Source organism: Hyla sarda, chromosome 8, assembly GCF_029499605.1.
Source record: "Hyla sarda isolate aHylSar1 chromosome 8, aHylSar1.hap1, whole genome shotgun sequence".
In the NCBI taxonomy this organism is placed as follows: Eukaryota; Metazoa; Chordata; class Amphibia; order Anura; family Hylidae; genus Hyla; species Hyla sarda.
In genome coordinates this window covers 41,176,107-41,201,926 of record NC_079196.1, presented here as the reverse complement: position 1 = coordinate 41,201,926, position 25,820 = coordinate 41,176,107, and the positions used below count along the sequence as shown (strand labels likewise).

The 25,820-nt window shown below is 43.4% G+C and overlaps 1 protein-coding gene and 1 long non-coding RNA gene across 11 annotated transcripts in view; one reads left to right on the top strand and one right to left on the bottom strand.

Annotated features, from left to right (window-relative positions):
• Window positions 1-12,104, bottom strand: part of LOC130283825 (uncharacterized) — a 59,112-nt gene extending 47,008 nt beyond the window's left edge. The window contains exons 1-2 of the long non-coding RNA XR_008846857.1: window positions 11,927-12,104; window positions 10,110-10,291 (exon numbers count right to left, since the gene is read on the bottom strand). This is a non-coding gene — a long non-coding RNA (uncharacterized LOC130283825). The remainder of the gene's footprint in view (window positions 1-10,109; window positions 10,292-11,926) is intronic.
• RBMS1 (RNA binding motif single stranded interacting protein 1) overlaps window positions 1-25,820 on the top strand; it is a 442,165-nt gene that overhangs the window by 146,410 nt on the left and 269,935 nt on the right. The window lies entirely within an intron of this gene.

The following is a 25,820-nucleotide window of genomic DNA, read 5'->3' as shown; positions in this document are numbered from 1 at the left end:
CCCACGATCAGACATTTTATCTCCTATCCTTTGGATAGGGGATAAGATGTCTTAGGGCCGGAGTACCCCTTTAATAGGAGACACACCAGCGGTTGTATGATACCATCAGTGCATGCAGGTTATAACACACTACGTAATATCTTTTTTGCGCAGTTGTACAAGTGTTGCTCTCATTGACTCGAGTGTCTTTCCTGTGCACACAATTTCAGCAGGAAACTACTGGGTTGAATACTGTTATCTTTGCAATGAGATAAGAACTTTACAGTCTGCTGCATCCAGGTGCAGCAAAAGTAGCATTTCTGAGCTCCTTTTAAGAAAGAATATGCAAAGCAGCTCTCATGCCACTTTTTTAAGGTAGTCTTCCCTCAAAAGCAGTGTTTCACCTTAATTAAAGAAAAAAAAGATTATCTACTATCTGCTGGGACCCCCACCATCTCCTGTATGGGGGGACCCCGGCTCTGCTCCAGTAAATGACATTTCGCACTCAACAAGTCAGCTGGTCAAAACATGCCCCCTCCATTCTTCTCTATGGGAGAGGCAGAGACACAGCATTTGGGTATATAGATAGCTGTATAATGTATACATCCCCCTGCCCAAGGATTTAACTAGTGGTGATTTAACCCCCTTCTTGCTGGGCTGAGCTGTACTCACAACTGTCAGCTGCGGGTACAGCTCAGCACTGCCATTGCCAGGTTCACACTAGATGAATCTGGCAATGTTCGAAAATTTGGCCAGTCATAAAACCCCTAAAGTTCGGATCGAATCCGGGTTTGGGGGTAGTCGTCTTGCTCAATTCTAAAATAGACCCTATAACTAGTTATCCTTGAGTTTATGAACACTCAAGGCGGGTTAGCTGTTTAAGGTGCACAAGTAGCAGTTGTACCCAGGCCCTAGTACCTACAGAGGCTTAAAGGGGTACTCTGGCGATAAACATCTCATCCAGGGATTAGGGGATAAGATGTCGGATCGTGCGGACCCCCGCGATCTCCGGGCAGGCAGGGCGGCGTCGGGAACACGGAAGCTTGTGTTCATGACTTCACGCCACCCCCCCCCCCCCTTCCATTCATGTCTATGGGAGGGGGCGTGGCGGCTACTAAGTAGCCGTCACGCCTCCTCCCATAGACATGAATGGAGGGGGTGTGGCGGCTGTAGTAGGCTGTGCACGGATGACCGGGGTGCCATACCATAGAGAGCGCAGGGGTCCCCAGCGCCAGGACCCCCGCGATCAGACATCTTATCCCCTATCCTTTGGCTGGGGGATAAGATGTTTATCGCCGGAGTACCCCTTTAATGCTGTATGGTATATAGGCTGGGTTCACATCACGTTTTTACCAATACGGGATCGCATACGGCTGGGGGAGCTAAAATCTTGGGCTCCCGTATCCCTGCCATATGCCGCCTCGTATGTAATTCCTTTCAGTGAGCCGACCAGAGTGAAACGCTGACTCCGGTCGGCTCATTTTTGCCCCGTATGCGGTTTTCCCACCGGACCTCAAACCGTTGTTGACTACAGTTTGAGGTCTGGTGGGAAAAGCGCATACGGGGCAAAAATGAGCCGACCGGAGTCAGCGTTTCACTCCGGTGGACTCATTGAAATGAATTACATACGAGGCGGCATACGACAGGGATACGGGAGCGCAAAGTTTTAGCTCCCCCCCCCCCAGCCGTATGCGATCCCGTATTGGTAAAAACGTGATGTGAACCCAGCCTTACGCTAGCCTGCTTGTTGGCAGTTTCCCCCTTTGCAATAAGACAATTGCTCAGACACCTAATGTGCGTATTGAAGCAGGTCTACCTAGAAGCTGGGAGAAGACTCGCATTAGTTCACCCGAGGATGAAATCCTTAATGTCTATTCTTGGTAGAACACACCTAAGAAAACATAGAGAGATTTGTGGTTTACCTTCTGCCTATTGAACAATGATGTCAGCCTATTTTATTTGCACAGGTTTTATATTGATCAACTGGTGAAAAACCGCATCCAGAGGTGGAACAAGAAGCAGCAGCTACACTAGTTCTTACAGGTCACAGCCGGCTAGCCCCAGAGGAGGGTGGAGGGTGTAGCACCGTAATTGCTGCGCATTAATGCAACCAGTCGTGCACATAACAAAAATAAATAAATAAATAGACCTTAGGAAATGATAAAACCTTCACTGAACATCAAGATTTGGGGTGTTTTCGTGTTTTATGACAATTTTTCTGGCTCTTGGTTCAATGTTCAGCGATAACTCCTAACTTCAGGACATCATCCCTCAGCAACCACAGAAAGAGTTGGATAAGCCACTGCCAGACACCTAAGGGTATGTTCACAGCATAAAATACGCGGAATGTCCACCAGGAAAACAAGGATGGACATTCCACACATTTGAGTAATCCGGCGGCGCTAGGACAGCTCGGAAATGCAGCGTCTCATAGACGGCAATGCAATTCCAAACAAAATCCACAAAAAGAATAGACAAGTCTTTTCTTTTTTACGGACACCGGAAGCGGAATTTCTGCCACGGAAATTCCACCGTGTGCACAGTGCAGCAGAATCCTATTGTAATCAATGGGATGCAGCGGAATGGCCATGGTGAATATTCCTACACAATTCGGCACGGACATTCGGCCGTGTGAACATACCCTAAGGCTATGTTCACACTGTGGAATTTTTCAAGCGGAATTCTGCTGGAAAATCCTTGGAAATTCCGCAAAATTTACTGAACATTGAATAGAATGGGGATTCCGCCACGGAAATTCTGCAAAAACATTATACAGGTCTTTAACTTTTGCAGAATTCCAGGAGGAATCCTGTTGAACTCAGTGGGGTTTGAATTCTGTGTTTTGAGCACACACAAATTCTGCCAAAATGTCGCTGTGAACATAGCCTAAGGGTGCGTTCACACGTGCATATTTTTGTTGCGGATCTCCTGCAGATTTGCTGTAGCAGATTTTTCTACCCATTGAAATCAATGGGAAGCAAAATCTGCAGCACAAAATCTATAGCAAAAATACGAACGTGTAAACGATCACCAACCTTTCACCAACAATCGCAAAACTACAATTACCATGTCGGGGAACACTGCCCTAGGGAAGAAACATCGGATGTGGCAGGTTCCAGCTGTGTTACGGGGTTGAAGTGACGGGGATAAGAGATCATTTCCCATGCTTGCCATTGCATTACAGAAAAGAAAAAAAAAAACTAAAATTAGCTGCATCCCATAGGGAAGAATATGTTTGCGGACTTACCTGTCGTTCAAGAATGGCTATTTTGCGCATATCAGGGTGAATCCCTAAAGTGCATTAGGAAGGTTGTTTGTGATAAAAAAATAAAAAATAAATAAATAAAAAAAGTATAATGTAGTCAGTAAGTGCCACATGTATCACCTAAACTGTGTTTTCCAAATTTGCGTCCCCAGCTGTTGCAAAACTACAACTCCCAGCATAGAGTTTTGCAACAGCTGGAAACACAGGTATAGATAGTGAACCGGAAAATGTGAACAAACATAAAAAAAAAAATATATATATATGACCGCGAAACAATGTTTCTCATGTGGCAGCATGTATGTTTATCCAAATTTTTCGAAGCTAGATCTGCATTGATCAGCTGATCACCCGGCTATCTCCTTTTCTTCATGGCATATCTTCTTTAATTATTTTATAGAAATTTTTACATTCATATTTTTTTTCATCATTCTTAAAGGGATACTCCGAAGGGAGAAAAAAAAAAGGAAAAATATGTATTCAAATCAACTGGTGCCAGAAAGATATACAGATTTGTAAATGATGTCTATTTAAAAATCTTAATCTTTCCAGTACTTATCAGCTGCTGTATGCTCCACAGGAAGTTGTATAGTTATTTCCAGTCTGACCACAGTGCTCTCTGCTGACACCTCTGTCCGTGTCAGGAACTGTCCAGAGTAGGAGCAAATCCCCATAGCAAACCTTTCCTGCTCTGGACAGTTCCTAAAATGGACAGAGGTGCACTGTGGTTGGACTGGAAAGAACTACACAACTTCCTGTGGAGCATACAGCAGCTGATAAGTACTGGAAGGATTACAATTTTTTATATAGAAGTAATTTACAGATCTGAAAAACAAATTTCCTTCAGAGTACCCCTTTAAGTTGTCCTTCCAGTACTTATCAGCTGCTGTATGCTCCACAGGAAGTTGTATAGTTCTTTCCAGTCTGACCACAGTGCTCTCTGTTGAAACCTCTGTCCATGTCAGGAACTTCAGTGTACCCCTTTAGATTACCCCTTCAGAGTACCCCTTTAAGTTGTCCTTCCAGTACTTATCAGCTGCTGTATGCCCCCACAGGAAGTTGTATAATTCTTTCCAGTCTGACCACAGTGCTCTCTGCTGACACCTCTGTCCATGTCAGGAACTGTCCAGAGCAGGAGAGGTTTGCTATGAGGATTTGTTCCTGCTCTGTAGAGTTCCTGACATGGACAGATGTGTCATCAGAGAGCACTGTGGTCAGACAGAAAAGAACTACACAACTTCCTGTGGAGCATACAGCAGCTGATAAGTACTGGAAGGATTAAGATTTTATATAGAAGTAATTTACAGATCTGTTTAACATTCTAGCACCAGTTGATTTGAAAAAAAAATGTACCCCTTTATGTTGTCCCTGATATTCCGTGCTCCTCTATAAGTTCGGGGTGTCTTGAGTCACAAACTGAGAACTAGTTGGTGCAGGAAAGTCACTGTACATTAAAATTGAAAGCTTGTAGTGACATCAGCCAAGAACACACCAACGCCATTTATTATGTTTAATTAAAGGAGATGTCATATTCTCTGCTTGTAAAACCGCGCACATTGGAAGTTGCACCCTACTTAAGAGGTGTGTTTACTTTTAATTATATCTTAAATAGCAAAAATAAGGAGCCAAAGTGACAAGTATTACAGCGAGGATGCCATCTATCTCTTACAAGTGTTTCTGGGCAACTGGACCAAAAATTTTGGATGGCCAACATTTTCTACCGATTTACTGTATACCCTGTCGGCGTTTTATACAGGCTACACCTTCATATTCCCAAATTATGCCTTTAATGGGCACTGTCAGATACAAAAACTTCTGATGTGTTGTAAAGCATGTATAACCAATAGGTTTTGCAATTCCGTTCATTAGAAAATGTTTAGTATTTCATACAGAAAAAGCCAGTCATACAACTGCCCCCCCCTGCCTGCTTGGACACATACTAGTCCTGCTGTGTCCATGCGTCATCACCTATGTCATGGACACACTTCCTTGATTGACAGCTGTGAGCGCAGGGCTCACAGCTAGAGGAAAAATCCTCCCCCTGTCAGCTTGTGACCCGCTACTGTCAGTGAGGACAAGCTGGGAGTTGTAGTTCTGCTGATACTAGGGGAGATGTGAGCAGACAACATACTGAGGGAGGGGGCGGAGACCTGCACAGTGAGGCCACGCCCCCTCCCTTTGAGAGGAATTCAGACTAGTGAGCTAAATTAAAAGTGTAATAAAAAAATAAAGTTACTAGACACATAAAAATGAGATCTACATGGTCAGGATTAGGTAATGAGTGATATATTTAAAAAATATCAGACAGGTACATTTTAAAATCACAAAGGACCCCAAAATTTTTTTTTTAAATGTGTTAAAGGGGTTATCCAGCATAAGGTGATTTTAGTAAGTACCCGGCAGACAGTAATGGACATGCTTAGGAAGGATCTGCGCTTGTCTTGGGATAAATGGCTATGCTGTGAGATTATATAACACTGTGGATAGCTTTCTGTGAACTTGTATTTCCTGTCTTCAGTTTTCTTGTTTGCCTACAAATCCCATGATACAATTCTCCTCCTTCCCACACATCAGCCACCCCACCCATTTAACCCCTTAAGGACCCAGCCATTTTACACCTCAGGACCCGGGCATTTTTTGCACATCTGACCACTGTCACTTTAAACATTAATAACTCTGGAATGCTTTTAGTTATCAATCTGATTCCGAGATTGTTTTTTCGTGACATATTCTACTTTAACATAGTGGTAAAATTTTGTGATAACTTGCATCCTTCCTTGGTGAAAAATCCCAAAATTTTATGAAAAATTTGAAAATGTTGCATTTTTTTAACTTTGAAGCTCTCTGCTTGTAAGGAAAATGGATATTCCAAATACATTTTTTTTTTATTCACATATACAATATGTCTATTTTATGTTTGCATCATAAAATTTACGTGTTTTTACTTTTGGAAGACACCAGAGGGCTTCAAAGTTCAGCAGCAATTTTCCAATTTTTCACAAAATTTCCAAACTCACAATTTTTCAGGGACCAGTTCAGGTTTGAAGTGGATTTGAAGGGCCTTCATATTAGAAATACCCCACAAATGACCCCATTATAAAAACTGCACCCCCCAAAGTATTCAAAATGACATTCAGTCCGCGTTTTAACCCTTTAGGTGTTTCACAGGAATAACAGCAAAGTGAAGGAGAAAATTCACAATCTCCATTTTTTACACTTGCATGTTCTTGTAGACCCAATTTTTGAATTTTTACAAGGGGAAAAAGGAGAAAATGTATACTTATATTTGTAGCCCAATTTCTCTCGAGTAAGCACATACCTCATATGTCTATGTAAAGTGTTCGGCGGGCGCAGTAGAGGGCTCAGAAGCGAAGGAGCGACAAGGGGATTTTGGAGAGTACATTTTTTTGAAATGGTTTTTGGGGGGCATGTTGCATTTAGGAAGCCCCTATGGTGCCAGAACAGCAAAAATCCCCCACATGGCATACCATTTTGGAAACTAGACCCCTTGAGGTACGTAACAAGGAATAAAGTGAGCCTTAATACCCCACAGGGGTTTCACGACTTTTGCATATGTAAAAAAATAAAAATAAAATTTCACTAAAATGTGTGTTTCCCCCCAAATTTCACATTTTTGCAAGCGTTAATGGCAGAAAATACCCCCCAAAATTTGTAACCACATCTCTTCTGAGTATGGAGGTACCCCATAAGTTGACCTGAAGTGCACTACGGGCGAACTACAATGCTCAGAAGAGAAGGAGTCATATTTGGCTTTTTGAGAGCAAATTTTGCTCGGGGGGGCATGTCGCATTTAGGAAGCCCATATGGTGCCAGGACAGCAAAATAACCCCCACATGGCATACCATTTTGGAAACTAGACCCCTTGAGGAACGTAACAAGGCATAAAATGAGCATTTACCCCCCACTGGTGTCTGTCATATCTTTGGAACAGTGGGCTGTACAACATTTTTAATTTGCACAGCCCACTCTTCCAAAGATCTGTCAGACACCTGTGGGGTGTAAATTCTCACTGCACCCCTCATTACATTCCGTGAGGGGTGTAGTTTCCGAAATGGGGTCACATGTGTTTTTTTTTTTGCGTTTGTCAAAACCGCTGTAACAATCAGCCACCCCCGTGCAAATCACCTCAAATGTACATGGCGCACTCTCCCTTCTGGGCCTTGTTGTGCGCCCCCAGAGCACTTTACGCCTACATATGGGGTATCTCCGTAGTCGGGAGAAATTGCGTTACAAATTTTGGGGGGCTTTTTTCCCCTTTACCTCTTGTCAAAATGAAAAGTATAGGGCAACACCAGCATGTTAGTGTAAAAAGTTTATTTTTTTACACTAACATGCTGGTGTAGACCCCAACTTCACCTTTTCATAAGGGGTGAAAGGAGAAAAAGACCCCCCAAGATTTGTTAGTCTATTTCTCCCGAGTACGGCGATACCCCATATGTGACCCTAAACTGTTGCCTTGAAATACGACAGGGCTCCGAAGTGAGAGCGCCATGCGCATTTGAGGCCTGAATTAGGGATTTGCATAGGAGTGGACATAGGGGTATTCTACGCCAGTGATTCCCAAACAGGGTGCCTCCAGCTGTTGCAAAACTCCCAGCATGCCTAGACAGTCAACGGCTGTCTGGCAATACTGGGAGTTGTTGTTTTGCAACAGCTGGAGGCTCCATTTTGGAAACCGTGGCGCACCAGGCGTTTTTCATTTTTATTGGGGAGGGAGGGGGGCTGTGTAGGGGTATGTGTATATGTAGTGTTTTTTACTTTTTATTATTTTATTTTGTGGTAGTGTAGTGTTTTTAGGGTACAGTCACATGGGCGGGGGTTACAGCGAGTTTGAGCTGCCGCGCAAAATTTGCTGCATCGCAAACTTGCAGCCCGATACTCACTGTAAGCCCCCTGCCCATGTGAATGTACCCTGTACATTCACAGGGGGGGGACCTCCAGCTGTTGCAAAACTACTACTCCCAGCATGCCTGAGAATGTTTGGGAGTTGTGGTTTTGCAACAGCTGGAGGCACACGGGTTGGGAAACACTGAGTTATGAAACAATGGAGGACTACAGTTTGCAGACCACTAATACAGTGGTTCCCAATCTGTGCCCTTCCAGATGTTGCAAAACTACAACTCCCAGTATGCCAAAACTGTCCAGGCATGCTGGGAGTTGTAGTTCTGCAACATCTGAAGGGCCAGATGTTACAGAACTACAACTCCCAGCATGCCTGGACAGTAAGGGCATGCTGAGAATGTGTAGTTTTGCAACATCTGGAAGGGCACAGTGGTCTCCAAACTGTGGACCTCCAGATGTTGCAAAACTGCAACTCCCAGCATGCCCAGACGCCAAGGGCTGTCTGGGCATGCTGGGAGTTGTAGTTTACAGGGTCCTATTACAGCAATGCATGTCGCTTTACGGCGACGTGCATTGCTGTAAAGGGCCCGACTGCGGCTGAAGATCTACTCACCTGTCGCCGCCGCCGCCATCTTCCTCGCCGGGATCCGGATCTTCAGGGACGAGGTAAGTACTGGGGCCGGTCCCCAGCACTCCCCCGTCCCCCGCTGCGTCCTCCGGTCTTCCTCCCGTCCTCTCCGGACTTTCAGGGGCCGGGCAGGACGGGAGGAAGTAACCGCCCCCCCCCTCCTGCGATTGGTCGGTTAACTAACCGACAGATCGCAGGGTATAGGAGGAGGTGGCCGGCGTGCCACCTCGCTCCTATACGTTAGCATGGTCCTGGCTGTCTGTGACAGCCGGGATCATGCGAAATTACCGGGCGGTCGGGTCCCAGAGACCCGATCAGCCCGGTATCTCCGCAGATCGCAAGGGCGATTTCCCTTGCGATTTGCGGCGATCGCCGACATGGGGGGCCTACATGGCCCCCCTCGGCGTTTGCCCTGGATGCCTGCTGAAGGATTTCAGCAGGCATCCGGTTCCGATCTCTGCCCAGCGAGCGGCAGAGACCGGAAAACGCCATGACGTATGCATACGTCATGGGTCCTTAAGAGGTTAAACTAAATGAGCTGCAGAGCTGTGGTTTTCAATCAGGGTGCCTACAGCTGTTGTATTAGTTGCAGATTGCTCTCTCCACCCATTGAAGCAGACAGGCTCCCTGTCATCAGCTGACTAGTGATGTCAGGTCTCGGCCGCATTGCAAGCTGGGAAAAATCTGAGACAACAGTCATTATGTATGCTGTTAAAAATAAATATTGGGGTGAAAATCACAGAAGAATTGTGAAAAAACCATCACACACAGGTACAGACACTATATTATGAACTACTCTAACTTTAGAGCCCCTGTAGCATAGTCAAATTAAAAAAATTCCCGGAATATCCCTTTAAATCCATACATAGCACAATACATAAAGGGGGAGATTTATCAAAACCTGTCCTGTGAAAATGTTGCTGAGTTGCCCATAGTAACCAATCACATCGCTTCTTTCATTTTTGAAAAGACCTCTGAATAATGAAAGAAGCGATCTGATTGGTTGCTATGGGCAACTCAGCAACTTTTCCTCTGGACAGGTTTTGATAAATCTCGCCTATAGAGATTTTAAATTTAAACCTCAATCCTACAGATGGATGGTACCTATGAGTATCAGATCCAAGTGCAACTGCTACCACTGCACCATCTAAAGCTACACCTCTAAATATGAAGGGTTATTAAAGCGTACCTGTCACAAAAATAATGCTTCTACATGTTACTCACTAGGTCATGCAGATGCTTTACATGTCTTTTTTTTATGTGTCTAGCTTCTGTATTTGGCTCATAAAACCCTCTGTTCTGCTGCTCACTCATTCTGACATCCACTGCTCAGGAAGGGGTATGTCCTAGGCAAGCACTGAGCCCGCCCTCACTCACCATAAATTCACTTCCTCCCTAAGTCTGCTGTGTTGTGTATAGTCTCTTCATCCAATCACTGCAGGCTGCTTTGTAACCCCCTCCTCTCTGTTTTCATGCTGCAGTCTGATAGGACAGCCGGACAGGATTATGTTCTATATGGTATGGGGACCCCTAGTGGTCTTTTTTATAAGCCATGATTTCTATGAAAAGGAGATAAAAAATGTTATGAAGTAAATTAGAAAGGTTAATGTTTTGCCAAGATGTACAACATATAAAATGTTTTTGATTCTGACAGATTACTAGGATTAGTAACAGAAACAGCACCACTCGTGTCCTCAGTTTGTATATGGTATTGCAACTCATTTCCATTTAATGCAGCCAAGTTGTAATACCACACAAAACCTATAGACATGCGTGGTAGTGTTTTTGGATGAAAAGATCCTTTTTTTTCTGCTTTTATTCTAATTCCTGGATGTAGGCACTAGCAGTAATCTATGGAGTCATGCTTCCAGATAGATGAGAAATGTGACAAATTTGTTGTAAATTGTGCTATAATCAATCGGATGTCAGGAGGCATAAATACGGTAAATCAGATTATCATGGTGATTTTTATCATACAGATTAAAGGGGTACTGCAGTGGAATTTTTTTTTTTTAAATCAACTGGTGTCAGAAAGTTAAACAGATTTGTAAATTACTTCTATTTAAAAATCTTAATCCTTCCAGTACTTATCAGCTGCTGTATACTACAGGGGAAGTTATTCTTTTTAAATTTCTTTTTTACTTACCACAGTGCTCTCTGCTGACACCTCTGTCCATGTCAGGAACTGTCCAGAGCAGGACAGGTTTGCTATGGGAATTTGCTCCTACTCTGGGCAGTTCCCGACATGGACAGAGGTGTCAGCAGAGAGCACAGAATATAAATTCAAAAAGAAAAGAACTTCCTGTGGAGCATACAGCAGCTGATAAGTACTGGAAGGATTAAGATTTTAAATAGAAGTAATTTACAAATCTGTTTAACTTTCTGGCACCAGTTGGTTTACAATTTTTTTTTTCCAGCAGAGTACCTCTTTAAAGGGGTACTCCACTGGAAAACATATTATTTTAATTCAATTGGTGCCAGAAAGTTAAACAGATTTGTAAATTACTTCTATTAAAAAATCCCAATCCTTCCAGTATTTATCAGCTGCTGTATAATACACAGGAAGTAGTTTTTCTTTTTGAATTTCCTTTCTGCCTGACTCTGCTGACACCTCTGTTCATGTCAGGAACTGTCCAGAGCAGGAGAGATTTGCTTTGGGGATTTGTTCCTACTCTGGACAGTTCCTAAAATGGACAGAGGTGTCAGCAGAATTGTGATTTTTTAATAGAAGTAATTTACAAATCCGTTTAACTTTCTGGCACCAGTTGATTTAAAGGGGTACTCCGGCGCTAAGACATCTTATCCCCTATCCAAAGGATAGGGGATAAGATTCCTGATCACGGGGGTCCCGCCGCTGGGGACCCCCTTGATCTTGCACGCAGCACCCCGTTAGAATCAGTCCCCGGAGCACGTTTGCTCCGGGTCTGATTACTGGCGATCACGGGAACTGGAGCATTGTGACGTCACGGCCCCGCCCCAATGTGACATCACTCTCCGCCCCCTGCAAGCCTATGTGAGGGGGCGTGACAGCTGTCCTTTGGATAGGGGATAAGATGTCTTAGCGCTGGAGTACCCCGGAGTTAGCGCCGGAGTACTGGAAAAAATGTTTTCCAGTGGAGTACCCCTTTAAACACTGAAAATAGGTAATGGACAGAAAACTCTCCTTTGCGTACGTTAGATGACATAGCTCTCACCTTGCACGTCTTGAGGTCCCCTCCGTCTGACATATCATCGGATGAGGCTTTCGGTCTCGGATTTTTTCTTCATTCATATTGCTGATGTTTATCAACTCAAAGCTTCTCTTCCTGGGACGAGGCAAATAGCTGAAGGCGCGCGCTGGGAAATGAGCTGACCTGACATTATTGCCGTGGACATTTCTTTTTCTATATGTATTAGTATGAAAAGAGAATATTGCTGTGGAAGTAGAATACATCACAGTATATCCTGCAGGTACACGACTACTAAACACCCCATAAACACAGTCACCCATAAAACTGTAATTGGCTGTAGCATGGGAAACTCGCTAAATGAGAACAGAGTCTTCTAACCACATCATTCAGAAGGGCTCGACTTTTACATGGATATATGTTATTAAAAAAAAAGAGATTTTTCAGCCTCCCTCGCTGTCCCATTCCCACCACCCAAACAGCACAGAATGTAAAGGCCCCCTACATCAGTGTTCCCCAACCAGGGTGCCTCTAACTGTTCCCAAACTACAACTCCCAGCATGCCCGGACAGCCTACGCCCTGGTTGGGAAACACTACCCTACATAATCGACCTGTCACAGAAACTTGCTTGGATTGGCTGACCATTTGATGTGTTTTGGGGGCTCCCTGGTTTTCCCAGTTGGATGTTGGGAAAGAGAAAAATGGGTCATATTCAATATGAACTATCTTAAACCATCTGGCCCTTTTATTCTTGGGGAAATAAAATGTCAGATCACAGGGGGTCCAGCCACTGAGACAATTTCGAGAATGGGCACCGAGTCTTGTTTTGGAACAAAGGGGTGAGTTGTGCAGTAGTTAGTTAAGGGTGTATGCGCGGTAGGTGGGTAAGGGTGCATGTGCAGTAGGTAAGGATGTATGTGCGGTAGGTAGGTAAGGGTGTATGTGCGGTAGGTAGGTAAGGGTGTATGTGCAGTAGGTAAGGATGTATGTGTGGTAGGTAGGTAAGGGTGTATGTGCGGTAGGTAGGTAAGGGTATATGTGTGGTAGGTAGGTAAGGGTATATGTGCGGTAGGTAGGTAAGGGTGTATGCACGGTAGGTGGGTAAGGGTGCATGTGCTGTAGGTAAGGATGTATGTGTGGTAGGTAGGTAAGGGGGTATGTGTGGTAGGTAGGTAAGGGTGTATGTGGGGTAGGTAGGTAAGGGTGTATGTGCAGTAGGTAAGGGTGTATGTGTGGTAAGTAGGTAAGGGTGTATGTCTGGTAAGTAGGTAAGGGTGTATGTGCAGTAGGTAAGGATGTATGTGTGGTAGGTAAGGACTAACCACAAAAATTGTCAACAAAAAATTAGCAATAAAGTACTACCAAAGGGTGGACAGACCAAACGAGCATTAGAGTTGTGCCTACGGTCTCATTGCTCATAGGAACCCATGGTCCTTAGAGGCCCCCATGAACATTTGAAAGGACCAGCCAACTTTTGAGATGATTTCTGGGAAGAGAAGGATTGGACATGTTGGATTTCAACTGCCTGATCCTTTTTGAGGGATATGCTGCTCCCAGAGGTGTATAGCAGTGACTTACCTCCCTTCTCCCCATTCAACATACATGAACACTCTGCAAAGCTGAGCATTCATGAGAATGGGGAGAACAACAACGATAACTGTTTGGCCGCAAAGCACATCTGCCCTATAAGAAATCGGTACTATGATTGGCACATGGGGCCTTGTTACAGATTTTGCATCAGGGCCCAGAAGCTACAAGTTACCCCTCTGAGTGCAAGTCCTGCCAAAAAAGGACCCATAACCTTTAAATGGGTACTCCGCCCCTAGACATCTTATCCCATATCCAAAGGAAAGGGAATAAGATGTCTGATTGGGGGGTCCTGCAGCAATCTATGTACAGCACCTGGTGTTCATTTAGAATGCTGGGTGCGGGCGTCGGGGGGGGGTCGCGACATCATGGCCACGCCCCCTCAATGCAAGTCTATGGGAGGGGGCGTGATGCCCCCTCCCATAGGCTTGCATTGAGGGGGCGTGGCATGACATCATGACGGGCGTGACCATGACATCACGACCCCTTGCCGCCCGCACCGAGAGGAGTACCCCTTTAACGTCTGGGGGCCAAGATTCATTCATAGAAGAAGCATTCTGCTGGCATCGAACCTAAATTCATTCATTAAAGGGGTTATCCAGGAAAAACTTTTTTTTTATATATCAACTGGTTCCAGAAAGTTAAACAGATTTGTAAATTACTTCTATTAAAAAATCCAATCCTTTCAGTACTTATGAGCTTCTGAAGTTAAGGTTGTTCTTTTCTGTCTAAGTGCTCTCTGATGACACGTGTCTCGGGAAACGCCCAGTTTAGAAGCAAATTCCCATAGCAAACCTCTTCTAAATTGGGCGGCTCCCGAGACACGTGTCATCAGAGATTACTTAGACAGAAAAGAACAACCTAAACTTCAGAAGCTCATAAGTACTGAAAGGATTAAGATTTTTTAATAGAAGTAATTTACAAATCTGTTTAACTTTCTGGAGCCAGTTGATATATATAAAAAAGTTTTTTCCTGGAATACCCCTTTAATATGCCAGATGGTGCGGCTCAATGCATCACTCCTTAGAAAGTATTACCACTACTCCAGAGTCCAATAATAGTGTGCAATACCCCACCCCAGCCAATGCCTAACATAGTACATAACCCTCTAAAGCTTGTGGCAGCTGTTTTTCCAAGGAGACCCACTCCATGAAGCCCCCGATGTGGAGTAGTTTGATGTTCTGCACACTTTTTGCACACAGCTTTCTCATTCTGGGGGTCTGTGAGCATTACTGCGTCACGGCTGAGCTGTTTTTTTTCTCCTAGTCGGTTTCACTTCACAATAACAGCACTTACAGTCGAAATCTATAGCTCTACCAGGGCGGACATTTGTCAAATAGACTTTTTTGGCAAGTTCTAAGTTGAAAGTTATTAAGCTATTGAGCTATTCAGTACAATCCAATTTACTGCTTACTTTGTATGCATGCCTGATGTTTTGTAACTATTAGCACTGGGCGCTGTTTTCCTTACAAATTTTCATATAGAAAAAAAAAACCTCAGGTTATTGACACAATCTCTGGGTCTTATTAGGCATTTATTTACCACAGTTCTTTTATTCCACTTATTCAACTTTGCCATACACTTAACGTGTTTCGAGGTAGTGTTACCTCTTCATCAGATGTACAATTAGCATAAAACTAAGTTGCCGCTTCAGTGTACGTCTATTTAACACATCATCTATCGCAACTCCAAAGTCACTCCGAGAACAAATAGCCATTTGGTTCGGCATGTGTTCAGGATGGAGAGAGGGTGGGTAAGTTGTAAGAATCCTCTGGCGGTGACTTAGATCTCCAAGAACTAAGTGATCGGACAGTTGAAATTCCACACAATCCTTCTATCCCCAACTTTATCTTCTGAATATGTTAAAGGGGTATTCCGGTGAAAAACATTTTTTTTTCTATCAACTGGCTCCAGAAAGTTAAACAGATTTGTAAATTACATCTATTAATTTTTTTTTTCTCCTGCTAGTACTTATCAGCAGCTGAAGGTGAGTTGTTTTTTTCTGTTTGACAGCAGTGCTCTCTGCTGACACCTCTGTCTGTCTCAGGAACTGTCCAGAGTAGGAGCAAATCCCCATAGCAAACCTCTCCTGCTCCGGACAGTTCCTGAGAGTGACAGAGGTGTCAGCAGAGAGCACTGTGGTCAGACAGAAAAGAACAACTCAACTTCAGCGGCTGATAAATACTGGTAGGATTAAGATTTTTTTTAATAAAAGTAATTTACAAATCTGTTTAAATTTCTGGAGTCAGTTGATTTAAAAATTTTATATTTTCCACTGGAGTACCCCTTTAAGTTACATAAAAGAGGAGAGAACTTCACCAGGTAGGCAACCCTCATAGAATAGCATTGCTTCAATAAAGGGGGGTAAAAAAATAAAGAAAAACATAGGGGTCTCATAGGGGACCATGTGTGACAGTTCAAAGGATTTGCAAACTCAGAGGGGTGGCCAGTCCTTTAAAGGGGTACTCCGATGCTCAGCGTTTGGAACAAACTGTTCCGAACGTTGGAGCCGGCGCCGGCAGCTCGTGACGTCATAGCCCCCTCATGATGTCGCACCACGCCCCCTCAATGCAAGTCTATGGGAGGGGACGTGACATCCGTCACGCCCCCTCCCATAGACTTGCATTGAGTGGGCGGGACGTGACATCATGAGGGGGCGGGGCTATGACAGTTTGTTTCAAAAGTTTGTTCAGAACAGTTTGTTCCAAACGCTGAGCAGCGGAGTACCCCTTTAAGTTTTTTTTCTTGGAGGTATTTTTTTTTTTTTTTAAAGCTCTAGTAAACGTTTGGTCATGTTCAGGCATTTCCCTCATTTTGTGATCTCCGCTCCTGCCTAACCACACCATAAGTGATGCCATTTGTTATATTTTTGTATATATTTTCATAATCGTTTTTCTTCCAAGGTTCCTTTTCCTTCATACATTTCAAATAAATAGTTATAGAGGGTTACCTCACCCCCCAGTTAAAAATCCAGTCAGTGTTCATTTATGAGAAGTTCCAAAAAGCTTTGAGAACATTGACAACGTTGTAGTGAGTTAAGCCAAGGTGGGCTGGAAGTGTTTAAAAGTAATCAGCCCCCAACTCTCCCGGCCTGCGCTGGAGGGGTCTTTTCTGCTCCTGTTATTAAGGTATAAGGTAACCCACTGGACTTGATCTCTTCTGATCTGTGTGGCTTTCGTTCGGGGCCTGCCTCACATCACAAAATATCCTGTAAGATTTTGGAGAGGAGGCACTCAGTGAAAGTGTTTGACGTGAACATATTTTCCCACTGACATAATGTGAGCAATTCTCATACGAGTCAAGTTACAGTCTGCTCGTATTTGGGAGCAATTAGGACATTCTATTTTTTATTTTTTTTCGGGAGTGGGTTCCTGTTACAAGGGTTAACGTGCATCACTAATAGATTGCATGTCTGCTTCATGCAACCGGCACACGTGACATTCTCTGTAGAATAATACTGACCTGTACAAAAGATCTTTTTTAGTTTTAGCTTTAGCATGTGTCAGCAGATAGTACTATTATTGTTCCTAATGGTTAGAGCGCTCTATAATCAAGTGTATTGCTCCCAACTGGACTAGGATATACATAGGTAGTATCGTTTTTTTTCATGGTTCCTTCTTAACCCCTTAGGCTAGGTTCAGACAACGGAATTTCCGCCTGCAATTCCGCTATGAAATTGCAGGCAGAAATTCCGCTTGATAAAATGTAGAGTGTAGTGAATGGGTTTCCGTTCACAAATTCACACTTCGGAATTTGTGAAGCGGAATTTGTGAACGGAAAATCCGCTTGGAAATTTCCGCCTGAAGAAAGGCGTTGCTCTTTCTTCAGGCGGAAATCCGCGCGGAACACATTGCAGTCTATTGGAGACTGCAGTGTCCGCGCGGTCCTAGCGCCGACTGATTTAGTCAGCGCTGGCCACACTCGGAATATCTGGGTGGAAATTTTGTGCCCGGAGATTCCGTAGTCTGAACCTAGCCTTAGGGTCTATTCACACGGCAGAATTTCCGCTTGCGGAATTCCGCCTCAAATTAAAGCCCATTGACTTCTATGGGATTCCACACTCCCATTCACACTTCTGAATTTCCGCTTGCGGAATTGCGCTCGCGGAATTCCGCTAGCGGAAATTCAGAAGTGTGAATGGGAGTGCGGAATCCCATAGAAGTTTATCGGCTTTTTTTTGTGTGGGACAGGCTGTATTACTGATTTATCATTTTGGGGCGAATATAATTTTTTACAACTTAAAAAAAATAAAAAAAAAATAAAATATATATATATATATATATTTTTTTTTTATGTATGTATATATATATATATATATATATATATATATATATATGAAAAGTGAAAAACTAAAAAAAAATATTCATTAAAATAGTTTATTAGGTTTTGGTTTTATGTTAATTACTGTGTGGTATAATTTTTTGGGGCACGTGTACAATTACAGTGATATAAAATGTGTATATATATATATATATTAACCTGTTTTCCTGTTTTAATAGTACTTTAGCACAAAGCATAACTTTAATAACTTTTCTACCATTTGAAGTTGACACTTTCATTGGTACAATTTTGGGGTACATACAACTTTTTCACTTTCTGTTCTATTTAAGAGACTGTGATAACAAAAAAAAATACTTTGCTATTGTTTTTTTTTAGCATTTTGCAGGATAACTAAGAAAGCGTTTTTGGGTTTTATTTTTCCTTATTTATTTATTTTTTATTTATTTTTATTTACGACTATGCTTTTTTAACTCTTAAAAGGGTACTCCGCCCCTGCTGCACCCGGCGTTCGTTTAGAGAGCCGGGTGCAGCGCTGCAGGCTCGTGACATCATGGCCGCACCCCCACAATGCAAGTCTATGGGAGGGGGCGTACCAACAAAGCGTTTTTATGTTTAATTTTTCCTTCCTATTTTAATGTTTTTTTTTTATTTAAGACTATGCTTTTTTTACTCTTAAAAGGGTACTCTGCCCCTGCTGCACCCGGCGTTCGTTTAGAGAGTCGGGTGCTGCGCTGGAGGCTCGTGACATCATGGCCGCACCCCCACAATGCAAGTCTATGGCCCCCTCCCATAGACTTGCATTGTGGGGGTGCGGCCATGATGTCATGAGCCTCCCATCAAGCCCCCTCCCATAGACTTGCATTGAGGGGGCATGGCCGTGACATCACGAACCTCCGCATCGCCAGTCATCCATCACAGAGCGAAGTTCGCTCTATGCACCGGATGTCTGGGGTCCCGCCAAGATCAGACATCTTATCCCCTATCCTTTGGATAGGGGATAACATGCCTAGGGGCAGAGCACCCCTTTAAAGGGGTATTTCTATCTGAAACCTTTTTACAGGATATGCCATAAACATCAGAGAGATGCAGGTTCCACCTTTAGGACTCTCACCTGTCTTGAGATTGAGAGCCCTGCAGCCCGCTCTGACCTGGTTGTTGAAGCAACTGCTATTAATGTTAATGGGAGTTACGTATTTGGTGTAAACAGCTGGCTTGTCTGTTTCCAGCTTCTTAACTCCCTACTTTGGCTGGCCAGCGGGGGTCCCCTGTCTTGTAGAGTTGGGACCCGCATCTATTAGACATTTATGGCAAATCCTGTGGAAGGGAATAACCATTAACTCCAATAATTCTTGGGGGGGAGGATGATGGGGTGACAGAGGGAGGATGCTTGGATACCATGGTTGGCAATCACTGTGGCATCTAAGTGGTTCAATGGTTGGGATCAAAATTCTCTCCAATCCTATAGGGTGAAGGCTGTATTATAGAGTCAGTACCTGGAATTGATGGCCCCAACTTAGCTCCTGTTCTTGTCAATCTACAGGAATGACTTGTCTACCATGATTACCATATTGTATTACCTATATCCCACAATAATGTATTATCAATGGATATTCAGACACGGTCCAATTTATTCTAAATATATCTAGTAATTGATCTTAATGCCAGATTCATGGGATATAGTAGATGTCATGAAGATGCAAAGAACAAGGAAATCCTGGCACTCCAAAAGTAGCTTGCTCAAAATCTCTTCATGTTTATTTTAGCATTTATTTGCTACAATAAACATGAAGAGCACCTTATCTACAGTGCCAAATTCCCTGTTTGACGATATCATGAAGATGACCCTTTTCCATGTAAGGGTATGTTCGCACTGCGGAATTCCGCGAGTAAGGCTAGGTTCACACTGTGGAATTTCTGGGCAGAATTTCTGCCGAAGATCGAGACGGCGGCACTAGGACCGCACAGACTACATTGCCGTCCCCATAGATGGCAATGCATTTCTTAGCAGATCTCCCACAAGATCCACCCAGAAATGCATTGCAGTCTATGGGGGCAGCAATGCAGTCTGCTCGGTCCTAGCGCCGCCGGCTCGATCTCGGCAGAAATTCTGCCCAGAAATTCTGCAGTGTGAACCCAGCATAAAAGTCCGCACAGTGAACATTACCATCAGTGTGAATGGGTTTCCGCAAGACCTGTTCACACTGCAGAATTTCAGCGATGGACAATTCCACCGCTGAAATTGTTCCGCGCAAAGAAAGAACATGTTCATTCTTTGCGCAGAAGTCCGCAAACACTGCATAGCCGTCAATGGTGATGGCGCAGTGCCGCGCGGTCCTACCACCGCCGCCGGCTGCCAGTCTGAATCTCCGCTCGCGGAATTCTGCAAGCGGAGATTCCATTCACACTCCGTAGTGTGAACATACCCTAACTCTGTCCAGATCCCTCTATATGAGCTAGAGTAAAGAACTGCTAAAAAGAGCATCCCCTGCTCGTGAAGACGGCTTTGTCCATGTATCAAATGGTGAACTGTCCGCTGATATTGCCAGCACCTAATGCCAAGAGTAAATGTAAGGGAAAAGTCATCATCTCCTGGCAATATCAACTGATCGCTAGGGTTTACTGGAGCAGCTACATGCTAGACATGAAAGAAGGTAGAGGTCAAGGTTCATGATTTTGAATTTACATTAAAGCTAATGAGAAGCATGCATCAGTATTTTGGCAAGAATTGTCTAAAGAAACTTACACATTACCCAGAGCCAGAAAAATGGAATGTAATTAAGTTTAGTTGTGAGGTCCAGCAACAGTGTGAATAAATACTCATAGTCAGATCTACTTATGAGCGATGGAATCTACCACTCCCATCTCTTAGATATGTGCTGACCCTATGTTCTTTTCCTTAGAATGTATTACTTTGGCCAAGTAGACTAACCCTTTCCCTTTATAGTTTCAGAGATTTTATGAAATTCCTCAATTGCTCAGTCCCAAGGCTCAGTAAGGCAGGACATACAAGTGCAAGTGCTGGAATGAGCCGCTGGATGTAAACTTCATCATAAACTTGTACACTTGGCTAAACATGTATGTTTATTCCTAAAGCAGCAGATTATCTCCCACAGCAACATAGAATCCATCTGTCCTCCAACATCGGCCAACAGAAAAGGCCCCCAATATGATTTCATCTGTTGGCCTAAGAATCAGCCAACTTTTATTGGGAATATTCTAAGATTATTCTCTCCCGATGGATTGTTTGTAAACAAAAGATCTCTCGCTTGTTGCCTGGAAATTTCAAACTTACAAAACGTTTTCATCGGTCGCCTAAAACAATTGTGAGTTGTTACATTTTACCCGATAAGTGATTATTTTGATTGAAGTAGGTCACTGTCATCAACTTTAAAGGGGTACTCCGCCCCTAGACATCTTATCCCCTATCGATGTCTGATCGATCTCCCTGCTGTACAAAGTAAGAGGTAGGTGGAGTGTCCTTAAAAATGATTTCAGGGACTTAGGCCGCAAGCTTAAAGGGGTACTCCGCTGCTCAGCGTTTGGAACAAACTGTTCCGAACGCTGGAGCCGATTACGGGAGCTCGTGACATCCTAGCCCCGCCCCCTCATGATGTCACGCCCCACCCTCTTAATGCAAGTCTATGGGAGGGGGCATGACGGCCAAAACAGAAAGGGAGAGGAGTTTGTCTTTATGTGAAATCTAGTCTGAAGGCCGCACTGCGGGAGGATATACGGGAGGGAAACGATAATGTGGAGTTATTATGGGTAGAAATATATGGAGATAAAAAAAAAAATCTGATTGGGGTTTGTTATAAGCCACCAAACATAATGGAAGAAGATCAATTACTGAGGCAAATAAACAAGGCAGCAAATCAGAATGATGTGATAATAATTAGGGACCTCTACTATCCTGATATAAACTGGGAGACTGAGACCTGTGAATCTCATAAAGGAAACAGGTTTCTGACTATAGCTGAAGACAAGAGGGGGCGCCCTACTAGACTTAATATTAACCAACAGACCTGACAGAGTAACTAATGTGCAAATAGAAGGACACTCAGGAAATAGTCATCATAATATAATACATTATAACTTGTTCTTCAATAAGGGAACCGCGCGAGGGGCCACAAAAACAATGAACTTTAGGAAGAAGAGAAGCTCTTAACAATATAAAATGGGATAATGTCCTCAAAAACAAGAATACGGACACTAAATGGGAGACTTTTAAAAATATCTTAAATTCTCACTGTAAGATGTATATACCTTATGGGAATAAAAGGGTCAGGAATAAAAGCAAACCAATATGGATGAATGAAAATGTTAAGGGGGCAATAAATGACAAAAATAAAGCATTTCAATTACTAAAACAGGACGGCCGTGAAGAAGCATTAAAAAGCTATCGAGAAAAATTTAAAATATGTAAAAAAAACTGATTAAAGCCTCAAAAATAGAGAGAGAAAAACTCATTGCCAAAGAGAGTAAATCTAACCCCAAAATGTTTTTAACTAAATAAATAGCTAAAAGGTTAAAAATAAAAGTGTGGGCCCGAAATTATAAACGGGGATCAGGAAAAAGCAAATATATTAACCAAATTCTTCTCCACTGTATTCACCGAGGAAAATGAAATGCCAGGTGAAATACAGCGAGATAAGGTAAACTCCACAGTACAGGTCACCTGTCTAACCCAGGAAGAAGTACAGGTTACATGTCTAAGGGTACGTTCACACGGTCGGATTTTCAGCGGATTTTACGCTGCAGATCCGCTGGTGAAGGCCCGCTCTATGCTGTCTTTACATGTGCCTGCTCCTAGTGGCAATACGCCGCTACCAGCAGGCACACTGCTAGCTCAGAGCAGAGAGAGCAGCCGCGATGTGCGAGTACGCCGCGCACATCGCTGCACTGTGTCTGCTGGTAGAGGCGTATTGCCGCTACCAGCAGGCACATGTAAAGACAGCATAGAGCAAGCTTTCACCAGTGGATCCGCAGCTAAATACGCTGCGAAAATCCGCGCGTGTGAACCTACCCTAACTCAGGAAGAAGTCGAGTGTCGCCTACAAAAAATCTAAAAAGATAAATCGCCAGGTCCAGATGGCATTCACCCCCGTGTTCTAAAGGGATTAAGTAATGTAATAGACATACCCCTATTTTTAATATTCAGGGACTCTATAGTGACAGGGACTGTTCCCCAGGACTGGCGCATGGCAAATATGGTGCCAATATATAAAAAGGAATTATAGGCCTGTTAGTTTAACCTCTGTTGTATGTAAATTATGTATGGCTCCATATCAGCATGGCTTTATGAGGGATCGGTCCTGTCAAACTAACCTGAGCAGCTTTTATGAGGAGGTGAGCTCCAGACTGGACCAGGGGGAATCGCCGGATGTCGTATATCTGGATTTTTCCAAAGCATTTGATACGGTGCCACATAAAAGTTTGGTGCATAAAACGAGGGAGATTGGGCTGGGGGACAATGTGTGTAAGTGGATAAGTAACTGGCCCAGTGATAGGAAACAGAGGGTGGTTATTAATGGTACATATTCTGATTGGGTGACTGTTACTAGTGGGGTACCACAGGGGTCAGTCTTGGGTCCTGTTCTATTTAATATGTTCATTAATGACCTTGTAGATTGGTTGAATAGTCAAGCACCAATCTTTGCAGATGATACTAAACTCTGTAAAGCGGTAAACACTATAGAGGGCAGTGTACGGTGTATAGTAGATAACACAATAGAGGACAGTGCCCTGTTACAAATGGATCTGGTTAGGTTGGAGGTTTGGGCTGGGAAGTGACACATGAGGTTCAACACTGATAAATGTAAGGTAATGCACATGGGGAGGAAAAATCCAGGCTAGGATTATGTATTAAATGGGAGCACACTTGGGACAACTCATGTGGAAAAGGACTTGGGAGTCTTAGTTAATAGTAAATTTATCTGTAGTGACCAGTGTCGGGCAGCTGCTGCCAAGGCAAATAAAATCATGGGGTGCATCAATAGGGGCATAGATGCCCACGACAAGGAAATAAATCTACCGCTGTAGGAATTACTACTCAGACCACACATAGAATATTGGCCCTCATTTACTATTCTAAACCCGACTTGTTTTGTCAGGTTTTTTTGGCGCATCTTTGTCTGTGACATGTCGCAGACATCGTGCGCCAGTCTGCAACACGATGCAACATTTTTTCCCGACGGACCCGATGTGGATTCTCCCAAACCCGAAAAAGGGGCGTCACCCGACATTTCTGAGCTTTCCCACGTATTTAGAAAGGTTTCCAACCCGAATTTGTTGAATTGTTGTGGATTTTTTCCCGACAACTCAGAGGAGTTGGAAACCAAAACCAACAAAACGCACATGCGACAAACAGGATGCGACATAATAATAAATACCAGGGGAAAAAAGCAGTTGGGTAAGAAAGCAAGATAGACTTACAACCCGATTTTCTAAGTAAATGAGGCCAATGTGTACAGTACTGGGCACCAGTGTACAAGAAAGATATAGTGGAGCTGGAGAGGGTTCAAAGACGGGCAATCAGGGTAATACGGGGAATGGGAGGACTACAGTACCCACAGGTGGGGGTTCTTTACTGTAAGAGCAGTGAGACTGTGGAATTCTCTTCCTGAGGAGGTGGTCATGGGGAACTCTGTAAAAGAATTTAAAAGGGGTCTGGATGCATTTTTGGAGAATAATAACATCGCTGGTTAGGGATTCTAGATCTATAGGCACAGAAGGTTGATCCAGGGATCTATTCTGATTTGGTCTTTTGACTTCCTCTGGATCAACTAAGTGGGGACTCATTAGGGTTATATTTTGAACTTGTTGGACTCTGGTCTTTTCTCAACCTTATGAACTATGTTACTATGTTACCTAGCGTTTGTTTAGAGCGTCGGGTGCAGCAACAGAGGCTCTTGACATCACGGCTATGCTCCCTCAATGCAAGTCTATGGGAGGGGGTGTGATGTCACAAGCCTCCACCCCACATCGCCAGTCATCTGGCACGGGGAGAGTTCTCTCTCTGCTTTGTGTCATGTGACCTGGACAGCCACAAAATGTAAATCTATGGGACCATCCTGGGCACAGAGTGGAGAGAGAAGATCGCTTCTTATCCTGCTCATTCTTGTCATTGGTCAGGGTCTGACTACTCAGACCCCGACTGATAAAATCATTTGACATGTCCCTAGAATGTCAGAAGTTTTTTTTTAAAGGGGTACTCCGGTGGAAACTGTTTTTTTTTTTTTTTTTTTTTTAAATCAACTGGTGCCAGAAAGGTAAACAGATTTGTAAATTACTTCTATGTAGAATCTTAATCCTTCCAGTACTTTAAACAGATTAGTAAATTACTTTTATAAAAAAAAAAAAAAAACATAATCCTTCCAGTACTTATTAGCTGCTGTATACTACAGAGGAAGTTGAGTTGTTCTTTTCTGTCTGACAACAGTGCTCTCTGCTGACACCCCCTGTCCATGTCAGGAACTGTCCATAGTAGAAACAAATCCCCGTAGCAAACCCATCCTTCTCTGAACAGTTCCTGATACGGACAGAGGTGTCAGCAGAGAGCACTGTGGTTAGACTGAAAAGAACAACAAAGAATTAAACTTCCCCAGGAACATTCAGCAGCTGATAAGTACAGGAAGGATTGCATTTTTTTTTTTTATAGAAATACGGTAATTTACAAATCTGTTTAACTTTCTGGAACAGGTTGATTTGAAGAAGAAAAAAAAAAAGTTTTCCACCAGAGTACCCCTTTAAGTCACAGTAACCTTTCAATCTGAAGTGTATGGGCAGCTTTAATTAACCTTACCTGGTGGTTCCAAGACTGAGACATAAGGAAGATGCTTTTAACAGTTTAATAAAATAGACAATTAAAAAGGAAGACATTTTCTCCAAAGCCAGGTGCTTCTTCCAATAAAAAGTTATCTTTATTCCGTCAGGAAAGACATAAAAAGTTGGTATAAAAAGCACTTTCAATGCGTTTCTAGCTCGGACTGAGCTCTTTATCAAGACGTGCATCTTGATGCACGTCTTGATAAAGAGCTCAGTCCGAGCTAGAAA